This window comes from Macaca thibetana, chromosome 13 (assembly GCF_024542745.1).
Source record: "Macaca thibetana thibetana isolate TM-01 chromosome 13, ASM2454274v1, whole genome shotgun sequence".
Classification (NCBI taxonomy): Eukaryota; Metazoa; Chordata; class Mammalia; order Primates; family Cercopithecidae; genus Macaca; species Macaca thibetana.
The window spans coordinates 4,621,096-4,644,000 of record NC_065590.1 but is presented as its reverse complement, the minus strand read 5'-3'; the positions used below and the strand labels follow the sequence as shown (position 1 = coordinate 4,644,000).

General features: G+C 45.2%; 1 protein-coding gene across 2 annotated transcripts in view; it reads right to left on the bottom strand.

Moving 5' to 3' along the window:
• NPAS2 (neuronal PAS domain protein 2) overlaps positions 1 to 22,420 on the bottom strand; it is a 175,505-nt gene extending 153,085 nt beyond the window's left edge. The window contains exon 1 of one of the 2 annotated variants that reach the window (XM_050755087.1): positions 22,354 to 22,420. The gene's annotated coding sequence lies outside the window, so the exon portion shown is untranslated. The remainder of the gene's footprint in view (positions 1 to 22,353) is intronic. The other variant, XM_050755088.1, reaches the window with a different exon arrangement.
• Between the last annotated feature and the right edge of the window lie 485 nt (positions 22,421 to 22,905).

The following is a 22,905-nucleotide window of genomic DNA, read 5'->3' as shown; positions in this document are numbered from 1 at the left end:
GTTCCTCTGGAAAGAGGTGCAACTAGACACGACCAGTATGAACGATCACAAAACACTCTCGTCTCACTTTCTCGTACTAAGGATGACTCATCTGGACAGCATCAATATGAAATACTCACTGATCTAGATTTCAAACAACCGAACGTTCCCCTATATTCATCTGGTGACATAGGAGCTAAATGGAAAAGAAAAATATGAAGGGTTTGTTTCAAAACGCACTCTGCAGTCGATGCGTATCAGTGTGGTACCCTACACCTTTCATAGCTGCAGAGTTGGTGGGGAATCATGCAGAAAACTGTTCAGAATCATGGGTCCCTCCTCCTCGGTACCACTGGAGGCTAACTGAGCAAAGAAAGGTGAACTTTTCTGTAGCATTTGAGTGTACTTATTTCTTCTAATCCTCTGAAAATTGGTGTTCCAAGTATAAAATATATGCTTAAGGAGATTTATCAAAACACTTGCTGATCAGAACCCCTGACTCTCCTAACATCCTGGGCAAGGGTCCTTAGGGTCCTTCCTAGCTCTGAGCCTCCCCCCAACCCCATAGAGTCCTCCTTCAGTGGTACCCCATATCCAGCACAGAGCTGAGCATGGTGGGAGCCTGGTACTTGCTGGGCAAATGCTCGGTAGATAAATCGCTTCACTAAGTATGGGGCTGATGACACAAACCCTATTCTTAATTGGGTCAGGATTGAAGGAGAAATCGGGTGGCCAGGCTGTGAGCCTGCAGACAGTGAGAGCTGACATGGCCCTGGGAGTCTGTGTACTATGGGTGACCCAGCCCTATCAGGGCAGTCATCTTCACCACCATTTCTCTTCTCATCTCCTCTTGGAGTATCTAATCCTCCTAATCTTCCATTTCTGTCTCCTTCTGAGCAAATGGAAGACATGCGAGCTGGAATTCCTTAGTTCTGGAATGGCTTATCAGGATACCATCTTCTCATTTTCCAAACCATCTGAACAACTGATTGATCGGTGAGATAAAGGACATTCTGAAAAGGAATTATTCCTTCCTGCCAGAGTCCTTTCTAAACCTCATTCATTTTCCTTTACAAAGAGATCCTTCAGATATCTTTATAAATATCATCTACTTCCTTGAGAGAAATGGAAATTTTTCTTAATCGAGAAAACGTTAAAGTGAATACTGAAGTTTGGAAAGCATTTTATGTTTCTTCTGCTTAACATAAGTGTTAAATAACAGAAAACAAGGATCAGAGCCATTTCAACAATGAGCAAATATCAGTATATAGGACAAACTATCTCAAAACATACTGAAAACTTACAGTGAAAATTTTTCTAAGCAGACTTTTACCTGAGACTATCAAAACATTTTCCCATAACGGAGGCTCTGATTCCCTGTTTATCTAAAAATGTGCTTTTTACCTGCCCCCTCAGCCTCCAAAACTGTATTGCTGTCTGGCTGTAATCTGATTTTAATGTGTGTGCAATGCTGGGGGCAGGGGAGGCTTTATAGCCAATGATTCAAGCTCAAGTAGAGACTCTGGACCTTGATCAGAAAATATATGAAATTCCCAGGTGAGGCTGATCAAAAGTGGGGACACCAGGGAACAGATACTAGCATTTTTTTTTTTTTTTTTTTGAGACATAGTCTTGCTCTGTCGCCAGGCTGGAGTGCAGTGGCGCAATCTCAGCTCACTGCAACCTCTGCCTCCCGGGTTCAAGCAATCCTCCTGCCTCAGCCTCCTGAGTAGCTGGGACTACAGGCATGCACTACCATGCCCAGCTAATTTTTGTATTTTTAGTAGAGACGGGGTTTCACCATGTTGGCCAGGATGGTCTCAGTCTCTCGACCTCATGATCGGCCCGCCTCAGACTCCCAAAGTGCTGGGATTACAGGTGTGAGCCACCGCGCCTGGCCGATCCCAGGATTTTCTGCTCCTCTCAGGAATAGCTTAGGACAGAGTTGCTTCATTATAATAGAACTGTACTTTTCTGTAAAAAGAATCCAGCTACAAAACTGGCTGTTGATGCACTGAATGTCTCTGCTGAAAGAGGGAACACTGGTGCGGCCACATGGAGCCTCCTGCTCTCAACCATGCACCTGTGGGCTGTGCTGACCTGTCGTCCGATTCCTCAAACACATCAACATATCCCAGAGACCAGGACATAGGTTTCTCTAGACCAGTGAAGAGCTCAGTTATACGGACCTGCTTTTGTGAAACTGTGCAGGGTCTGAGATGCTGCTCACCTTGCACGACTGAGGACTTTATATAAGTGAACACTGCAGAAAGAGGAGGCAGCCGGGTCAGGCAAAAGAGCCCTTTCTTTACTGACACTCACACCGTGACTAACGGCCAGAGTAACTGCAGCACCAGCCCCCACACTCAGACCACAGGCAAGGTGATGACAGTCGAAGGAAATTTTCTATGTGGGCGCAGGCGAAGTTCCCATTGACAAGGGATGGCACACAATGCATTCTGTCTACGTGCAGGAGTAGCTGCCTCCCTCCCCAAACATAAAGAAGGGAGAGAAACCTTTAGCTCCTTGGAGATGGGATGGAAAGGATCCTAGGTTCTTACCCCAACCTTTTAAAGTGTAAACAAAATATCTCCAGGGGTCAGAAAGCCTCATGAGTCTGGGCTTTTATGACCTAGAGTTGTCTATGTGATCTGGGCTTCATGAACCCTTTGGACATGTAAATACCTAGGAAGACATGCTCCAGTCTTCCTGGCACCTGGGGGCTTGTGTGTGTGTCTATGTGTGTGAACATGTATGTGTACGTGTATGGTGTGCATACATGCACGTATGTGTGTATATGTGTACTGTGTGAATGCATATGTGCATGTGAATATGCTATGCATGCATGTGTATATGTGTCTACATGTATTTATGTGTGCATACGCATGTGTGTGCATGTGTATGTGTACATGCACTTACGTATATAGTATGCATACATGTGCAGTTATATGTGTGCACTTTACATATATATTGTATACATGCATATATGTGCATGTGTATATGCTGTGCATGTATGTGCATATGTATGTGTCTTTCTGTGGCTGTATACACGTATTTGTGCATGTGTATGCATGTGTGCATATGTATATGTGTGCATGTGTGTATGCATGTGCGTGCAAATGTATATACACATATGCAGGTATGTATGCATGTGGTACGTGTATATGCATGTTTGTATATGTGTATGTGTAAATGTATTTTTGTGTGTGTAGATGGAATTCTGGAGGGTCAGTCTGGTTATTGAATGTTCTAACCTTTGGTCATTGGTCACATCAACAAGTCACCAGCCCCTCTGGCCCCTCTACACAGGGCCAGATCTTAGGCACACGCATAGGGATTATGCTTGATTTCTTCTTTTAACACTTTCTCCAAATTTTTCATAGGTATATTTGGCATGGGCATACATAGTCACTGTAGAAAATTCTCTTTTTTTTCTTTTGAGACAGAGTTTCACTTTTTCATCCAGGCTGGAGTGCAGAGGGGCAATCTCAGCTCACTGCAACCTCCGCCCCCTGGGTTCGTCAAGCAATTCTCCTGCTTCAGCCTCCAAAGTAGCTGGGATTATAGGCTCCCACCACTATGCCTGGCTAATTTTTTTGTATTTTTAGTAGAGACAGAGTTCTGCTATGTTGGCCAGCCTGTTCTTGAACTCCTGACCTCAGGTGATCCACCTGCCTCGGCCTCCCAAAGTGCTAGGATGACAGGTGTGAGTCATCGTGCCCAGTCTACAAAATTGAACAGTAACAAGTAATAAGCACTGTTTGCTTACTACATGCCAGGCACAACTGCAGGGCTTTGCATATGTTGTCTCCGTGAATCCTCAGAACATCCTGAAGCAGATCCTACAATTATCCCTATCATACAGAGGAGGAATGGAGAGCCTGGATTGAAGCCACTTTCCTAAGTTGCACAGTGAAGGAGAAGTGGAGCTGAGATGTAAACCCAGGCAGCCTGACTCCAAACTTGACTGGTAAGCACCGTGTTCTAGACTTCCTCATGCTTATATTTAGACAGATCATTCTTTTCACTTTTTCATTTTTTATTTTTAACTAAAATGGAATCAAATTGTTGTTTGCCCCTTGCTCTTTCTCTTCGCACACGTGACCTTCTCCGATGGAGATGGTTCTCAGGTTCCCTGCCCCACCACCATGAAACTGATGACTTCACAGGCATCTGATGTTCTCTGACAGATCGACTCTGGAATTCCAGATTCGAAACCCCAAAGCCTCAGGAACATGAGGTTGTTGTGGATTAAGATTTAAAAAAAAAAGTGGGGGCTGTGGAGAGAAGACTGTCTGGGGTATAAAGTGGCTACCAGAAGAGTGCATTAGAGGGCTGTGAGGAACCCGGGTCTGTGAATACAAGTGGATTTAATAAAATGGTGCATCTCAAGGACTTACAAATGAATAATTTTAAAAGGTTGGTCTCCGTTCAAATGAACAGAGGCTTCCTGTCCTTCAGTGCAGTTCAATAAACACGGATGGAGCAAGTCTACTCCACAGCAGCTCCTGAAAGACGGGAGAAAAAACAGGTGGTCCCTGCTCCTGGGAACTGACAGTCTTCACTGCAGTTAACTGAAGGAGAGAGCCACACTGGTAACCCTGGAACTGTAAAATCTAGATACTGCCATGTAACAGACACGCAGGAGGCTCTGTCGGAGCCCAGAGGACAGACATCCGACCCCTGTGGGCAGGCTCTTAGAAGCCAGAGCTGTCCGAAAGGGTGAACAAGGATTGGCAAGCAATGATGGAAGGAAGGGTGTTCCAGGGCAGCAGTAACAGTACGGGCAAAGGTCCCGGGGCCCGGAGAGGTGAACGGAGTAATGCCACTAACATCTGTTGTTCATGTAAAGCATAAAATTCCCTGAATATAGATGAGAAAAATCTGCCTTCACACACTCTGCATCTACTAACCATGAGCAATTTTCAAGTCAATCCTAAATTCCATCAAAAAGAAAAAAATGTTATTTAAACATAGAGTAGCTGTTTACGGTTCTAAGAGTGTCTATAGAAGAAGATGGACTTCAAAAGTGAAGCACAGGAGGGTGGATCACCTGAGGTCAGGAGTTCCAGACCAGCCTGGCCAACATGGAGAAACCTCATCTCTACTAAAAATACAAAAAAATTAGCTGGATGTGGTGGTGCATGCCTGTAATCCCAGGAGAATAGCTGGAACCCGGGAGGCGGAGGTTGCAGTGAGCTGAGATCGCACCATTGTACTTCAGCCTGGATGACAAGAGCGAAAATTCATCTCAAAAAAACAAAAGAAAAATGGAAATCTATAGTTAGGTATAACAGAGAATAAGATATTAGGATCAATATAGCCTTTTACAATCTAACTTTTAGACTGTCAGATCCATTTGGGGCCTCAAGTAATCTGGATGAATTATCTAATCTGCCTGAACTCAAGTGAATTCAGGCTTCTGCTTTAGCTGAAATAAAATCTCCTTGGGATGCTAGATCTGTCCTAGAACATTAATAACTCTGGAAGGATGGGGACCCGCTGCTGTATGGCTCTAGTGTCTGTAAGCGATGTAATTTACTGGAAATAGCAATGTGAGTGTGGCCACCAGATGAGCCACACTGAAGTGTTCAAAGGTATTCTTGGTTTTAGTTCTTGATCCTGAAAAATCTGCCCCAGAACTAAGAGGAGCACCTTGTTTCACAATTCACAGACCTCATCTCATGTTCTTTTCAAAGTTCTTTCATATTTCTGACCAAACATTTCCCCATCTGGGAAAATGGAGGAAAACCCCATTCCTCCCAAACCCTATATACCTCTTTCCTCCAACACTATACATGTGGCCTGGGGACTTGCCTTCATGACGGGGCAAAGCTGCAATGCCATAGAACCCAGGGAGGCATTGGAACCAAAATGCAAAAAAATTCCGTGTGTACGGAAAAAAGAAGAAGGGCATTCAACGGTAGAACCACCTCTGACCTGCATAATGGGAACTCGGAGGTACCCCTTGAATCGCTAACTCCTGACCCTGTTACTCCACGGCTGGTCTGACAACAGGTCATCCCAACCTCACCCTCCCCTACCATCACTGTCCCCAGGCGCAGGCGTGAGTGGCCATGTCTTCCAGCTGAAAAGCCTTCCGAAATCAGTTTCAGTATTGTTTCCTAGAACTCTCTGAAACGATATACAGCCCAGCATAATTCAGACAGGTGTTATTCAAGGATTCCAGGTGGGGAGAAGAAAACAAAACAGAAATGACTCGGGTCAGGGTAATATGCTTATTCTGAGAAGGCACTAGGTGGCTGTTCCCACCGCTCTGGTAGGGGGTGGTACACATCGAAGTAAGGTCTAGGGCAAATTTGATTTTGTGTGTCTATATGTATGTCGATCCAATTACTTTACTGATGTTTATGTTCAGATTTTGCTTCTGTTTTCATAAACGGTGGCAGCAGGAAGGTAGACAAAGCGAAAGTAACCTAACCCGGCTCCTCACTACCATCTCGCAAACAGCGCCTGGCATCCCTGCTTACAACCAAGGCCGGTGGCGGGAGTGGGGCTGGGATGCTCTGAACTGCCCTCAATTAGTTAAGTGGATCACTTTGGAGATACTCCCCAGCAGTCAAACTGAGCAACAATGACTTACAAAACCCTGTTATTCAAAAGTCTGTAATATCTTGCTTGCATGTATTTCCTTTATATTACGTTGAGTGCTGAGGTCTGTGCTTAGGTATGGATGGGAAAAGGGGCAGGAGGATATGTTTTGGGGTGATCCTGAATGACTTCTAGGAGGCTTCCCCATAAATTCAGTCCATCTTGGGTTTTCCAGGCGCAGAATGATGAGACCAAGGTGAAAAGGTGTTTTACAAATGTGGTCCAGGAGGCTGGCCCCTACCTTTCCCTGCTGGCTTCTAGGTTGAGCTCAGCTGAAGAAAGATGTACCTGACTCCAAAATGAGGAGAGACATAATGAGTGTCCTGATTTAACAATCCTTATTACAGCCAGAGAAACAATTTTGGAAAGCTGGTTCGCTACTAAAAGACAGCAAGGAACAGAATAATGATTTTGTCCTAAAAAAAGATTTTCCTGCAAGCGTTCCTCTTTTGTACCCTTTCACACACAGCCTCCTCCTCCAAAGGGTGGAGTCGAGCATGGACACCAAACAGGAGTGGTTTCCTACCCCGGCATGCACCCAGCCGCCGCACGGTGACCTCCTGCTCAAGAAAAAACTGCTGAAGCTCAAGAAGGCAGGCTCAGATGCTGGATTTGGTTTACACACATCCCATTTTCTTCAAAGCAACATTTCAGAAAAAGTAAATAAAAACGAGCTGTTCTATTTCAGGTTCTTCTCTGAACAGTGAAATTCAAGTTCCTGCTCTGACTGTCCTCATGCCAGTCATTTAACTCACCTGCGCCTCGGTGGCCTGTATGGAAAATGGGAATAGCACAGTGCTTCCCTCCAGTGACTGCTGTCAAAGCAGATGAGCAAACTCGTGTCTGTAACAATGACTGTCGAACACAGGGTTCCCCATTCCCAAATGATCCTTGGACCTGACGATATTTTTACTTTGCCTCAATCGTTATGGAAAAATGATAAAGTGGCCGGGCGTGGTGGTTCACGCCTGTAATCCCAGCACTTTGGGAGGCCAAGGCAGGCAGATCACTTGAGGTCAGGAGTTTGAGGCCAGCCTGGCCAACATAGTGAAATCCTGTCTCCACTAAAAATACAAAAAATATATATATATATTAGCTGGGCATGGTGGCGCATGCCTGTAATCCCAGTTACTTGGGAGGCTGAGGCAGGAGAATTGCTCAAACCTGGGAGGCAGAGGTTACAATGAGCCAATATCATATCACTGCACTCTAGGCTGGGCGACAGAGTGAGACTCCATCAGAAAGAAAGAAAGAAAGAAAGGAAGGAAGGAAGGAAGGAAGGAAGGAAGGAAGGAAGGAAGGGAGGGAGGGAGGAAGGAAGGAAGGAAGGAGGGAGGGAGGGAGGGAGGGGGAGGGAGGGAGGGAGGAAGGAAGGAAGGAAGGAAGGAAGGAAGGAAAGAAGGAAAGAAGGAAAGAAGGAAAGAAGGAAAGAAGGAAAGAAGGAAAGAAGGAAAGAAGGAAAGAAGGAAAGAAGGAAAAGAAAAATGATAAAGGGATAGCCAAGGATGGCAATGTTATGGGATTGAAAAGTGTGGGTGAGAAAATCCTGCAGTTGACCCTGACCCCGCCTGGCATACACAAGAAGCACTATTAAAAGTTGGTCAAGTAAGTAAGCAGTTTATTCTCCTTCATAGGCATGAATGAGCTCTGTGCGTTCAGTCTGTTTATCTGAAAAAAGTCAGATGTCCGTGCCTAAGAGAGTCAGCTGGTTCCCAGAACTTAAGTGGACGGTCCGTGTCCATCCTTGTCCTTGTTTCTCCCTATACCCAGCTGCCTCTAGCAACCAGCCTTCCTTATCTTATGCCACTCATGGCAGAGAGCAGATTGCGGAGAGCACACAGAGAGATAAGGCGATTCAGGCAGAGCGGGCAGTCGGCTGTGGCGTGACCCTCGTAAAACCTCTGGCTGGAGAGTGCGCCGGCTGAGCCCAGAAAGCCTGGTTCTTACGGACTCTCTGGAAGCAGGGCCTGAGAAACCCCTGATTCTCCAGGTGAGGAAGCCTCTCCAGGGCTCATCAGAGAAAGAGAAGCACTGAGCCACCAGGAAGGGGTCAGCAGGTCTGTTCGGTGCCAGGCAAGCTCCAGGACTCAGCAAAGGCCTCTTTGCTTTCGGAGCCTCTGGTTTTTATCTGGAGAAGGTACACCATGTTGTACCAGATGATCACTGGGGTTCTCTCCCTCCATCTCAAACCAACGTATTAACCAGAATTGGGAGTGTGTCTCCAATCTGAAGAGTAAACTCCCGGTTCCACTGAAAACCAGGCGATCCCTACTCTTTAGAGGATCCTGACATAGGAGACAAACAACAGGATCCTTTAAGAACTGCGGGAGCTGAGCCTCCATTCTGCAAGCCAAGCCTCTTTAGAAAAAAAACAAAAGGCCACACGAAGTAGCACACGTCACATTCATCATGGCAAAACAGCCCCACACATCCCATAAAAATCTCAGAATCCATGGGCTACACAGAGGCTATTTGATTTGGATTGAAATATCAGACACAAAAGGTTATCAGGGTACTTTGCTCTTAGAAATGGCAAAAGCCTTCAAAAGCACGCTGTGCAGCCCCAAGCAACTGCCAAGACATTCTGAGTGTTTGGCTTCTAGAGTTGAAGTATTTCACTTCCTCCACTTTATGTCAGCTCTCAAGAGAACACTGGGATATGTTGGGGTTTTAATTGCTAGAATGTACCTTGTCTGAAAAAACCAAGTACTTCATTCAAGAAGAAAACACCTTGAGGCTGGCATTTACCCAGCTGGGTGTGCAAGAGCTTGAGTGAACTGCACAGCACAAAATAAATCAATAGCAGTACTTTTCATTTTTATGAAACTCTAACAAGCATTCTCTCCTCTTGATTCTCATCCTCAGTATCAGTATCTCCCTTTCACAGATGAAGAAACTGAGTCATGGCGTTTATGCAACTTGCCAAGGTCACTTAGTCACAGTGACCATATCAGGGTGTCAAAGCTTTCTGCTATGGGTCACGTGCTGTCCTCGTTACACCATTTCAAAGTGCCCTGGCCCATACGGCGATGGTCACTCACACACGCTGTGATTTAAAATCTGGTCATAGGGTGCTGCTGGCACACCCATGGCGCAGGCTGAATGTTTTTATAGGTGTCTCATATAAACAGGCTGCAATAGATGCAAGAGCTGCCAAAGTCTGAGCTGTTAGACAACAGACATCGCCTCAGGGAAGCACATCCGAATGATACCACCCAAAGAAGTACCAAATGGGCAACGAAATGCCGTTGCTTCATAGAGATATGTGCTTAGACACATGGCACGAGGGAAACACAAGGAGATTTTGTACGAAGAGGTTAGATAGCTGACCACTTTGGACAGCTAACTTATGCAAACACAGTACAGCTTCCCAGAAACTGGGAGCCCAAGAATTAACTATTCCTTTTAAAATTTAAGTATGGTGTCTCCTGCACTAGGAACCTCCACTGTTGCCTGGGTCTTTGCCAGGCAGGGGCCAACCCAGGTCTCTTAAGCGGGCCAGCAGCAACGTTCTCGTGGTGAGAATGCTACTAGACCAGGCACGGCGAGAGGAGAGAAACCTATTGTGCAGTTGGAAGACTAACCAACAACTCCCACTGAGGGACTGTGTATATACCAAACAGCACAAAGCCAAACAGATGTGGAGCACACTGGAGTGCACCACCTTGCTGCCCAAGAAATCCCCATTTTTCACAGAGCACCAGGAACATGACTCCCTGAACTGGTACAGCAATAGCAGCAGGCCCTGGCTGAGGAGGAGCCAACAATTGCCAGGGCAGGTGCAGCATGGCAACTGCCAGGTAAGTGCTTAGAGCAGGTTTCTACAGAAATCAGGGGACAAGGATGATGAATGACCTGCCCAGGGCGGGAAGGCAGATACAGGTGGCTCAGGGTGCGGTGAGTTTCTTGAGACTCTCTTTGAGGGGCTCATATCTGTTGTCTGGCCGTCAGGAGCCAGCAGTTCTTCTCTCGTTCTCTCCATGGAATGGAGAGATGCAGGGGATTCAGCGGGGATCACAGGCCCAGGCAGAGCCCAGCTTGGTCATGAGAATCACACACACACACGGGGACAAGAGCAACGATGCCAGCAGCTGGAGCCTTGCCAGGAAGCACCCCAGGAATAACTGGAGAGCAAGTTAAGGACTTGGGGCCCTGTGAGCTGAGAATCAGCATGCTAGGGGGTAAATGACAGCAAACGAAGGCAAGAAGAGCATGGGTTTGCAGGTTTGAGAGAATGGAAAAGCCAGGAAGAAGACAAAATGCAGGATAGGGGCCTATTTTCATCAAGGCCACCTTGAACTCCAAATCCAGGGCTCCTGTGCTTCCCCTGGACAGAGTCTCCAAAAGTGGTGCCTTTTCAGATCAAATGAAAAAAGATTGTATTTTGCTTGAGAGATCATAAAACCTCAACAAAACTGCCATGCAAATTGGCTGTGAATGAATTTCTCTCTTCCACAATGCTACGAAGGGGAAAGGGGGGAGGCCATAAAAGGAAAATTCTCTCTGACCATTAAGGAGGCCTTGGAGAGGTCACATAAAAACTTCCATCTGTTTTTGGTCATTAGATGAGCTGAGATGACAGAGCTGCATAGCAATCGTTCTCAGCAAGGTTCCAGTTGACACATCCGCCCCCACCCTACCACACACCCCACAACTTGGGGTTTAATGTTTTCCTCATATTTGTTATTAGATCTTGATCTCCAGGGAATTAGGCATCTTTTGCAGCAACTGATGATACCGTATGCCATGTCTTTCGTAGACAACACAAACGGAATTGTTGACGTGGCAAACTAAGATCTATTTTTATATTATTTTTATTTATTTATTTATTTATTTATTTATTTATTTATTTATTTATTTTGAGACAGAGTCTCGCTTTGTCACCCAGGCTGGAGTGCAGTGGCGCAATCTCAGCCCACCACAACCTCTCCCTCCTGGGTTCAAGTGATCCTCCTGCCTCAGCCTCCCAAGTGGCTTGGATTACAGCTGTCACCTCACCTGGCTAATTTTTGTGTTTTTAGTAGAGAAGAGATTTCACCATGTTGCCCAGGCTGGTCTCGAACTCCTGATCTCAGGTGATCCACCTGCCTCAGCCTCCCAAAGTGTTAGGATTACAGGCATGAGCCACAGTGCCTGGCCCAAACATAATATTTGGTAGATCAATGTAGCAGACAGACTGGTTTCCCCTTGTCCTCACTCCAACCCACCTCCTCAAAAATCCTCTCTACCTACAAGATAATGTTTCCACCCCTCTCTTACTGTCAACACTCTGTCAACAGGCAGTGATCAGCCCTGTTTGCCCCGTGACCTATGTGGACCTATGATGCTGTCTGCTTCTAAAAGGTCTTTACCCTCCATGATAGAATAATGGAAAATTGAAGCCATCAGGTTCTGAGATTGAAAAAATAATGGACGGATGTTTCTATGTAACACTAAAGACAGATCTGACTTCTACTGATGGGGACTGTTTGTGAAAATACTCCAAAAGGACTCCAGTTCATGTCGGAGAATCATGACTAGCCGCTGGGTTGGATGAAGCTAGAAACCATCATTCTGAGCAAACTATCGCAAGGACAGAAAACCAAACACCGCATGTTCTCACTCATAGGCGGGAACTGAACAATGAGAACACTTGGACACGGGGCAGGGAACATCACACACCCGGGCCTGTCATGGGGTGGGGGGAGGAGGGAGAGTTAGCATTACGAGATATACCTAATGTAAATGACGAGTTAATGGGTGCAGCACACCAACATGGCATACACATACATATGTAACAAACCTGCATGTTGTGCACATGTACCCTAGAACTTACAGTATAATAATAAAATAAAATAAAAAGAAATGGAGTTAACCTGTCTGAATTAAGGAGAAAACAAATGTTTGCATTTGTATGCCAAAAATATAGACATTCATAAAAATTAATAAAAAATGGAGGCATTCTCATTTCTTGGTGATCTCGAAGTTTCTTCTACCATCTGTCATGTTACTGCATGTAGTTTGATGACTAATAATTCTATTCACGTTAGGATATTTGGGATGCCTCAATATATGCAACAAAGACCAAAGAGCTATGCTGGCTGCCTCATGATGTCCCTGGGAAGTCTACTGATAGGTTTTTTTTGTTTGTTTGTTTGTTTTTTTTTTTTTTTTTTTTTTTTTGCTTTCAAGGTATTTTTTTGTGTGTGGTCTCTATTGACTCTGAGAAGGTTTTTTCTTTTGTCATCTTGCCTTTTCCTTTCCTATTGGAGGACAGCAGGTGGTGGGTGTTCCTGGGCTATGCACTATCACTTAGGAGTGAAAAAGTAGAAGGATGATCAGAGGTCCATGACCAAGAGTGGTGCTTTTCAAATGTGCCCTTGCCTGAAGGGTGATTAACACTTCTTATGAGTTTTATCCATTTCATTTGCTTTCCTCTGTTCTCTAGCAGAAATGAAAAAAATTTAAGTGCATTCCCCTGGAGAACTGGAACAAGATGAGGATGCCCACTCTCACCACTTCTATTCAACGCAGTACTGGAAGTGCTAGTCACAGCAATCAGGCAACAGAAAGAAAGTAAAGGCATCCAAATAGGAAATGAAGAAGTCAGACTCTCTTTGCTGTTGATGTGATTCTATAGCTAGGAAACCCCAAAAAACTTCACCAAAAGTCTCCCAGAACTGACAAATGACTTCAATGAAGTTTCAGGATACAAAATCAATGTGCAAAAATTAGTAGCATTTCTATGTTATTTCACACCAATAATGTCCACGCTGAGAGCCAAATCAAGAACACTGTTCAGAAGCTCTCGGATCAGGCGAATGGACCACTTGAGGTCAGGAGCTCAAGACCAGCCTGGTCAACATGGCAAAACCTCGTCTCTATTAAAAATACAAAAATTAGCCAGGCATGGTGGTGCATGCCTGTAGTCCCCAGCTACTTGGGAGGCTGAGACAAGGAGAATCATTTGAACCTGGGAGGTGAAGGTTACAGTGAGCTGAGATTATGCCACTGCAATCCAGCCTGGGCAACAGAATAAGACTCTGTCTCACAAAAAACAAAAAAATCAGTTCCATTTGCAGCCAGTTGCAGTAGCCATTAAAATATAAAATACATAGGAATACAGTTAACTAAAGAGGTGAAAGATCTCTACAATGAGAACTATAAAACACTGCTGAAAGAAATCATAGATGACAGAAACAAATGCAGAAACATTCCATGCTCATGGATTGGAAGAATCAATATTATTAAAATGCCCATACTGCCCAAAGCAATCTACAGATTCAATGCTATTCCTATCAAACAACCAATGTCATTTTTCACAGAACTAGAAAAACCTCTTCTAAAATTCACAGGGAACCAAAAAAGAGCTTGAATACCAAAGCAATGCTAAGCAGAAAGAACAAAGTTGGAGACATCGTATTACCCAACTATACTATAAGGCTACAGTAACCAAAACAGCATGGTACTGGTACAAAAACAGGCACATAGACCAACAGAACAGAATAGAGAACTCAGAAATAAAGCCACACACCTACAGCCATCTGAGCATAAACAAAGTTGACAAAAATAAGCAATGGGGAACGGACTCTCTCTTTAGTAAATGGGGCTAGGTTAGCTAGCCATATGCAGAAGAATGAAACTGGACCCCTACCTTTCACCATATACAAAAATTAACTCAAGATGAATTAAGGATTTAAATATAAGGCTTCAATCATAAGAATCCTAGAGAAAAGCCTAGGAAACATCACTCTGGACACTGACCTTGGAAAAGAAAGTCCTCAAAAGCAATTGCAACTAAAACAAAAATTAACAAGTGGGACCTAATTAAACTAAAGAGATTCTACACAGAAAAAGAACCTATCAACAAAGTAAACAGACAATCTACATTAGTGGGAGAACATATTTGCAAACTATTCATTCAACAAAGGTCTAATATCCAGAATCCATAAGGAACTTAAACAACTGAACAAGCAAAAAAACAAAAACCATATTAAAAAATAGGCAAAAGACATGAACAGACACTTCTCAAAAGAAGACATACAAACATGAAAAAATGCTCCATATCAGTAATCATTAGATAAATGCAAATCAAAACCACAATGAGGTACCATCTCACACCAGCCAAAATGGCTATTACTAAAAAGTCAAAAAAAACACATGCTGGAGAGGCTGTGGAGACAAGAGAAAACTTATGCACTGTTGGTTGGAATGTAAATTAGTTCAGCCACTATGGAATGCAGTTTGGCGATTTCTCAAAGAACTTAATACAGAGCTACTAATTTGACCCAGCCATTCCACTACTGATAGTAGTATCTATCCAAAAGAAAACAAATCATTTTACCAAAAATATATATGCATTCACATGTTCATCACAGCACTATTCGCAATAGCAATTGTGATTCCATGTCCATGTCTACTGGACATGGAATCAAGCTAGATGCCCATCAATAGTAAACTGGATAAAGAAAATGTGTTACATATATACTATGGAATACTATGCAGCCATAAAAAGAATAAAGCCATGACCTTTACAGCAACATGGATGCCATTATTCTAAGTGAATTAACACAGAAATAGAAAACCAAATACTGCATGTTCTTGCTTATAAGTGGTAGCTAAACACTGGGTACTTGTGGACATAAAGATGGCAACAATAGATACTGAAGACTGCTAGAGGGAGCAGGGAGCCAGGAGATAAGGACTGAAAAACTAACTGTTGGGTACTACACTCAGTACCTGGGTGATAGGATCATTCATACCCCACACCTCAGTATCATGCAATATACTCAGGTAACAAACCTGCACATGTATCCCCTGAATCTAAAATAAAAGTTGAAAAAAAATTTGAAGAATACAGCAAATGCACTTCTCAGCTATGTCTCATGCAATGTACGAAGTGTTTACATAACTACTGTACGTTCAGAGAACTGAATTTACAACCTGTCTGACTGTAAATCTGATGGATTTTAAAAGCAACAAAGCTTCTTAGAACTGCTGGAGGCAGCCTACCATCTGACTGGATTGAGAAAGACCTGGAAGGCCATCTCCTCAGGGTTTTCTCGGAAACATATCACTGGAGGGGTGTGTCTCCCAACACCATTTCCAGAAAATCTTTCAGGTTTACTGCAAGGTCGATCATATCCACTTAATTTTCATAGACAACCTCTATTTCAAATATTTCCTTTGCATCTTCATGTACCATCGAAACACTCCAAAAACAAGTATAATTATTATGTAGCCAATAAAATTTAATTTAAATTTTTAATGTCATGGAAAAATGCTTACGTTCAGGTTAAGACAAACAACCAGAATAGAAAACTATAAACGGTATTACCTTAAACATGTAAAAATGCATTAAAAAAAGATTTAAAAGCTGGAAAATATCTTGTGTTAGTTAAGAAATGCAGACAAGGCACCCTTACACACTGTAGATGGGGCGGTTAACAGGCATAGCTTTTTTAGTCCCCAATTTGGCAGCATCTATCAATATTTCAAACAGATGTGCCTTTACCCAGGAATTCTAATAATCCTTGACCTAGAAAATCTTGAAATGTACACAAAGATATACAAATAAGGAAGTTAATACAAAAACTGTAATAGTGAAAAAGTGAGAACAAAATTCAATAGATTGTTTATTAATAGGGATGGGTTAAATAATGTCCTATTTGTACTTCTGAATAATACTCTGTAGCCTTTAAAAATAAAGAAGGTATGTCATAAAAAATCCATGCCACATTAAGTTGCTAAATAATATACATACAATGAGTTGTTTTTATTTTTTTATTTTATTTTTTTGAGACACAGTCTCGCTCTGTTGCCAGGCTGGAATGCAGTGGCAGGATCTCGGCCCACTGCAACCTCCGACTCCCTGGTTCAAGTGATTCTCCTGCCTCAGACTCCTTAGTAGCTAGGATTACAGGCATGTGCAACCACACCCAGCTAATTTTTGTATTTTTAGTAGAGACAGGGTTTCACCGTGTTGTCCAGGATGGTCTCGAACTCCTGACCTCATGATCCGCCTGCTCGGCCTCCCAAAGTTCCGGGATTACAGGCATGAGTCACCACACCCAGCCTTAGTTTTTAAAAGTGTATGTGTGTGTATACATAAATGCACCAAAAATGACTAGCAGAACATGCCCCATGGTTATCAGTCATTACCTCCTGAGAAGGGTGGAGAGTTATGGGATGCTTTTGGCTACAACAGAAAATCTAATTCACCTTGCTTCATCTGGTAATGGTTTCATGATCTCACAAGTGTTCGAAAACAGACTCTTCTTTGTGTAATTCAGAAGGTCAAGGGCACCACAGAGACCCCCCTGCTCCCTGCTCTTCTTCACCTTTGCATTCTTCCACAGGTCAGCTGAGACCTGGCCCAGCCCCTCTGATGGCTGATGGCTGCCCAGTTTGCAGGCATTACGGCCTCATATCACAGTAACCAGTGGAAGGAAAGAGCTGTTTCCTTCCTTGCCTCTTTTAAGACCAGGGAAACTTTCCCAGAAGCCTCCCAGTAGCCCACCCTCACATTTTATTGGCTAGAACAGGGTGCACATGCTCACCCTGAGCCAGTCACTGGCAAGGACAGCAGCCCCACCCTCACTTGCATGGCCAATGAGATAAACCTCCTGAGGCAGGTGTGGGTTTGCAGTCTACTGTACAAAATCCACTTTCTGCTAGGCAAATAAAAGCTGACGGAATGATTACTGGGTAGGCCATAGGACAAAGGGGATTTTTTTCTTTCTATTAGAAATGGTTCTGTAATATTTGAAAACTTTTACAAGATTATATCCATGTGCTTTTTAAGATAAACTATTATAAAAATATTTTAATACATCGAAAAAACACTGAACAGAAAATATATCTTGAAATTGTGGGGGGTTTTTTCCTTCTTTTTCATCTTTTCCAAAAACTATGTACTTTCACAAACAGAAAAACAATAAGTTTTTCAGATGACCTCGAGCTCTGAATATTTTACCACCAAGGAACTCAAATATCCTTCATAAAACTGTGCATGTCATTTTTGGCTCAAAAGAGGCTAGAAGAATCACACCACTAGGTTCTGTCACCTTGTCACCTGTCTGCCTTTAGATGGGCCTGTGTTTTCTGGACGCCTGGATGATTTTCAGTGGTCTGGAAACATTATCTGCCATGGCCTTCAGCAAAGCAGCAAAGTCCACAAATTGGGTCCTGGGGCCCAACCTCTCAGCTTCAGCCTCCATCACTACCCCATCCTGGTACTCCCACGCCTGATGCCTTCCTCTCCCTCTCTCCTCTCCATCCTCACCCAGGCCTGCCTTGGCTCCAGCGGTTCCTCTACTTTTCCTTCCCCCGAAACATCAAACTGCCATTGCCATTCTCTTAGAACTTGGTTTTCAAGATTTACTTTTAGGGAGCGTGGAAGGCAAATGGTAGCAGAGAAATCGTCTTTGCAAATAACACATGGAATCCCAAAATATATTTTAAAAAATCAGAGTGACGTTGGTTGAAGTGTTTTCAGGGCCACCCAGGTGACCCCTCCTAATATCAGGGTGAAGGACACCATTGCACTGAAATATCCATCTCTCCTAGACGGCAGGAGGAAGCAATTATCTCAGAGTGCGAAGCATAAAAGGCACCCCAGGTGAATTCCAACACGCCCGGCACTAGTTTCAAGTAACTCGTACTGTGGTCAAAAGATGGACCGATGGCTTTGATCCTAGAAAGTGACCCACCATGGAAGAGACCAATGCCCCTCAAAGGGGAGAGCTGTTTGTCCTCTCCACTACATTTTTAAAGAGCGCTAGATTGCCGCTAGCAGTCTTGATCAACAGAACCTACAGCTTAAGTACCAGGAACAGCTTCAGATGAAAATATCCTAGGAAGGGCTATCAACAAAGCAAACCAGAAGCCAGGGACTGCAGGAGAGGGTGGAGATAAGCATGCTCCCAATAATTCCATTTTGCCTCTGATTAGCTTCCACAGCTGCCTGCCCTCCGGCCCTGGCCCGGTTCTCCACGGCCGGCCTTGGGTTTGCTGGTTAACCAAACTGAATCTCTGATTGGTGAACTACATGGAACATATTTGAGTAACCTCCTCGTCCTCCTTGCTTTCCAGCCTCCTCTCTCCTGTCAACGGTAATAAAAGCAATCACTTTTGTTAGGCCTAACACACGTCCTTGACTGGTAATCCTACAAACTCGGCAAGGTTAGCATCATTCGCACTGTTTTTCTGACAAGGACTCTGAGTCTCAGGGTGGTTAAAAATTGCCATAGCTGAGCTGGGAGGCTACCCCAGGTCCGTCTGACTTCAAAATCTGCATTTTATTTCTTGCCAAGTCACAAGGCTCTCCATTCAAATATGACTACAGGTCAAGGTCAGCGATGTGGGAGCCCTACCAGCAACTCTCCTTTCCTGGGCCCCTTTCTGGCCACCACCCCGGAGAATGGCATCCCAGAACCTCATTTTCAGTTTATAATCCCTCTCTCTCTCCCCTGCACCTCATCTTGTTAGCTCCTCAAGGGCAGGTACACCCCATCTTCTTATTTTTGTATCATCTGGGCTCTCCATGTGGTATATGCTCAGTAAACATGCTGAACTGGATGGATTCAATGCATCTCAGAACCTTGCCGCGTGCAGCATCCGGCAGCTGTGAGAAATGCAGCTCAGGTCCTCTCCCAGGCATCCTGAGTTAGAATCTGCACTTGCCAAGGGCCCCAGGTGATTCCAGGGCACTGTGATATCCAGCATCCTCCATCTCCTTATACACAGATTTTTTTCATACCAGTGTAGAGGATCAACACTCTCCTTTCTATTCTGAACCATCAAATGGAACCACCCATTGTTTTAAGACTTACAAAAGTTCAAGTGGTCTCTGGGGGAACTTTACCTAAGAAATGACTCACAGTTAATTCAAGTGAGAAGCAGTAGTGCCTTAAAGACTGCATTAAAAATTCCCCCTTTAAACATACGCTCATATTTAATACATGTTTATTTAGTGCTCTGAGATACTATTAATCATCAACACCTTGAGATTTAAAATAGAATTACTCATGGTTAAGTACTCCATTAGCATTCAGAAATTTCTAACCTTTGGATAGTGATCACCAACAATTCAGCTCATTTCTCACACCTATTTACTGAGCATCTATTCTGAACAAGGCCCCATCGGGATGAGATGCTGTGGGGAATATGAAATGTGACAGTCCCTGACCTCACATCTTTGCTACAAATAGAACGAGGATCAGGAACATGCTAATCAGACATTTCTGTAAGCAAATAATGCACCAAGTACCACATCCACTATTTAAATGTGAAACTCAATTAGATGCTTGCTATGATGCAGCCAATTAAACCGTTGGCATAAAGCAGCCAAGAATACTGAGTCACTGGGCTATTTTCAACACCTCGAAATCTGACCTCTCTTGGGAAAGAGTTGCACCGTGCATGGAACCAGCATGGGACAGTGTCGTGATCACATTGGGAGAACCGACGGTTCATGTAAAGAACAAAACACATGCTCGTTTTAAAAATTAAGAAAGAAGACTTAGCCCTTTGGGTTCTTAAGGTTCAAAAGCAAGATTCTGAAAAAATGAACATGTAAAGATGGTTATATTAAAAAGTATATGCATGTCTTATTATTTTAATTTGAAGAAATTAACTTTCAGTCTTTAACCTAGTAAGTTGCAGTGTTGAGTGAGCTATAAAGACTACCAAGAGTTAAGAAAGATTGTTCAAAAAAAATAAGGTGAATTCAACTTAAACATGGCACACGTCAGGTGATATGTGTTATCTTTGACAATTTTCATCATTTGCATTATTAAACAGCCAGAAATTTTTAAAAGGGTCCGAACTGTTCTAAGAGAACCAAATGAGCTTAAAAACAATTGTTGTTTTCTATATAAAGATCAATTCTTCAGTCACCATCTGACCACTCTCTTATCAGACCACTAATTAGTAAAGCTTCACTTGGTTCTTTTTGGCGTGTTTAACTCTTTGGGAGGTAACGTTTTATTAATAACATATTTCCTCTAGAATGTATTTCCTTCTTTCACCTCCACAGGAGCCCCTCTGGGAAGCAGTGAGAATAAAACCGATTCTACATTTACGCACAGTGGGGCAGACCGGCAAATAAATAGAGGCATCGATTTCCAAGAAGCAAACGGCTAAAAGCAGCGCATTTACAATTCTTCTAAGCCACACTCCACATCTCCCTGTGAGATGGAAGATAATTACTGAATGTCTTTATGTTGCACACTTTATTTTTAACTAAATCTTTAAGGAGACTGCTGAGAGATACCAATACTTCTACTGGTCCTGGTTTAGCGCTGTAATGAAACACTGAATTTTTGCTTTTGTAAAATAGGGGCGCAGGTCAGGATAACTCTTTCAAACATTACACTATTTATTTGGGGGTTATTTTTGGCAAACTTTTTCCTTTAAGGACATCTTAGTGGCAGAAAGATGGAGCTAGTGTGTGCGCTTGATGTGAACAGTGCCTCCCAAGGAGGGCAGCTCTGTGTTTAATGCAAGCCATAATTAGTTGGTCAATTCACTGATGGGGACCAAGCTACAGTGAGAGTCACAGAGGTGCTGGCAGAGATTCTTGCTGGGAACTACTTTAGAACTAATTACCTGGGAAGTCCAAACAGGAAAAACCTTTCTATTAAGGAAAATAAGGTTTGGGTTCTAAACGATCAAGACGGTTTACCTCGTCTCTGCTGACTAAGTTAATTTAATAAGTGCTCAATGTTTTACCTGTGAGAAAACAGGCTAACCACTTTAATGAAGTTGGGGTGGATGCCAAAGCAACGGATAAAGACGAAACTCCTCTCCGGGACCCTCCTGAACACCTGTTGAACTCCAGGGCTTCTAACTTTCCTACGAACGCCTCCCGGATACAACCTCGGGAGTGCTTAGCCTTCGTGGACGTGCATGTGTATATTCAAGGTTTCCATCTTGCTTAATCAACAAAACTAGTTACTAATTATTTATGAATCACAGGGCTGAAACAAACTTTCTTACCTTGAGCAATTAAGGAGTGGCAAGCAGAGGAACGGGACTGGTTTTGAATTTAGCCCCGCGGTGCCTGTCCCTTCCCTGGTTACCGACCTGCCCAGCTCTTTAGAAAGGTCAAAGGTGCGTCCCTCCTCGGCTGGGAAAGGGGCACATCTCCCAACAAAACCACACGCAGACATCCAACCTGGGGAGCTCCGGGGTGGGGGTGGGGGGCAGCGATGCGAGGAGCCAGGCTGCACCCTCTCTGCGCGCACGGGGGTTTGGGGCACCGACTCCACACCCAATCCGGCCCGGAACCAATTCCGACCCAGGGACTCCGAGAGACCGCGGGCCCAGGGCGCGCATGCCACACTCTCCCGGGGTCCAGCACGCTTGACGTTTCGGAGGGTCGCGCGATGGGGCTCGAAGAGAACAGCGGGAAATCCCCAAAGCTGTGGCCCTGGGGCACGATCCCTGTCCACCCTGTCGGACACCCCGAGGACCCCTAAATTCCGAGGCTCGGGTGCCCAGTCCTCTGTCTTCTGCGTCGAGACGCGCCCGGAGCCCACCGGCCCAGCGGTTGCTACCTCCTGCAGGACGCGAAGCCTCTAGCGGCCTGACGGTGATGGGGGGGACCCACCTCTCCGCGCCCCCGCGTCCGGGGTCCCCGGCGCCGCGCAGCCTCGCGCCTGAGCGCCCCTCCGCCCCCGCGCGTCCTCCACGCTGGCAAGCAGGTGACCGAGTCCTGCGACCCCGCGCGCACGTACTCCCCACCCTGGGTCCCCCGCGCCTCTAGGCGCGGCCCCTTACCTCGGAGCGGGCCGGAGCGGCCCCGCGGGGCCGGGCGCGGACTGGGCCGGGGAGACGCGCCTCCCGCCGCCGCTGGGAGACGAGGCGGCGAGCGGGCGCGGCGAGCTCCTCCCGGGCGGCGGCGGGAGGCGCTGCTCTCGCTGCTGCCGCCGCCGCCGCCGCCGCCGCGGCTGCGGGTCTCCTAGCTCCGCGGCCGCCGCTCCTGGGCCGCAGCCGCGCGGGTCCCTCGGCTCCTGCGAGAGGCCGGCTGCTCGCGCGGCAAACTCTTCCGCACGCAGAGCCGGCGGGGAGAGCCGCCTCCGCCTCTGCCTCCTCCCCTGCCTCCTCCCTCCACCCTCCTCCCTCTCCACCTCCCCCTCCTCCCCCCCTCCTCCTCCTCCTTCCCCTCCTTCCCCTCCTTCCCTCGCCTGCCTCCGCCTGCGGGGTCTCTCCTGGCCCCGACCCAGCCTGGAACAAGCACCCCGCGCGCGCCGCAGGCAGACGGATCCCTGGACCCCTAGACCCCCAGCTTCCCTGGGCGGTGCAGACACCCTCGAGTCCCCAGGCCGCCGC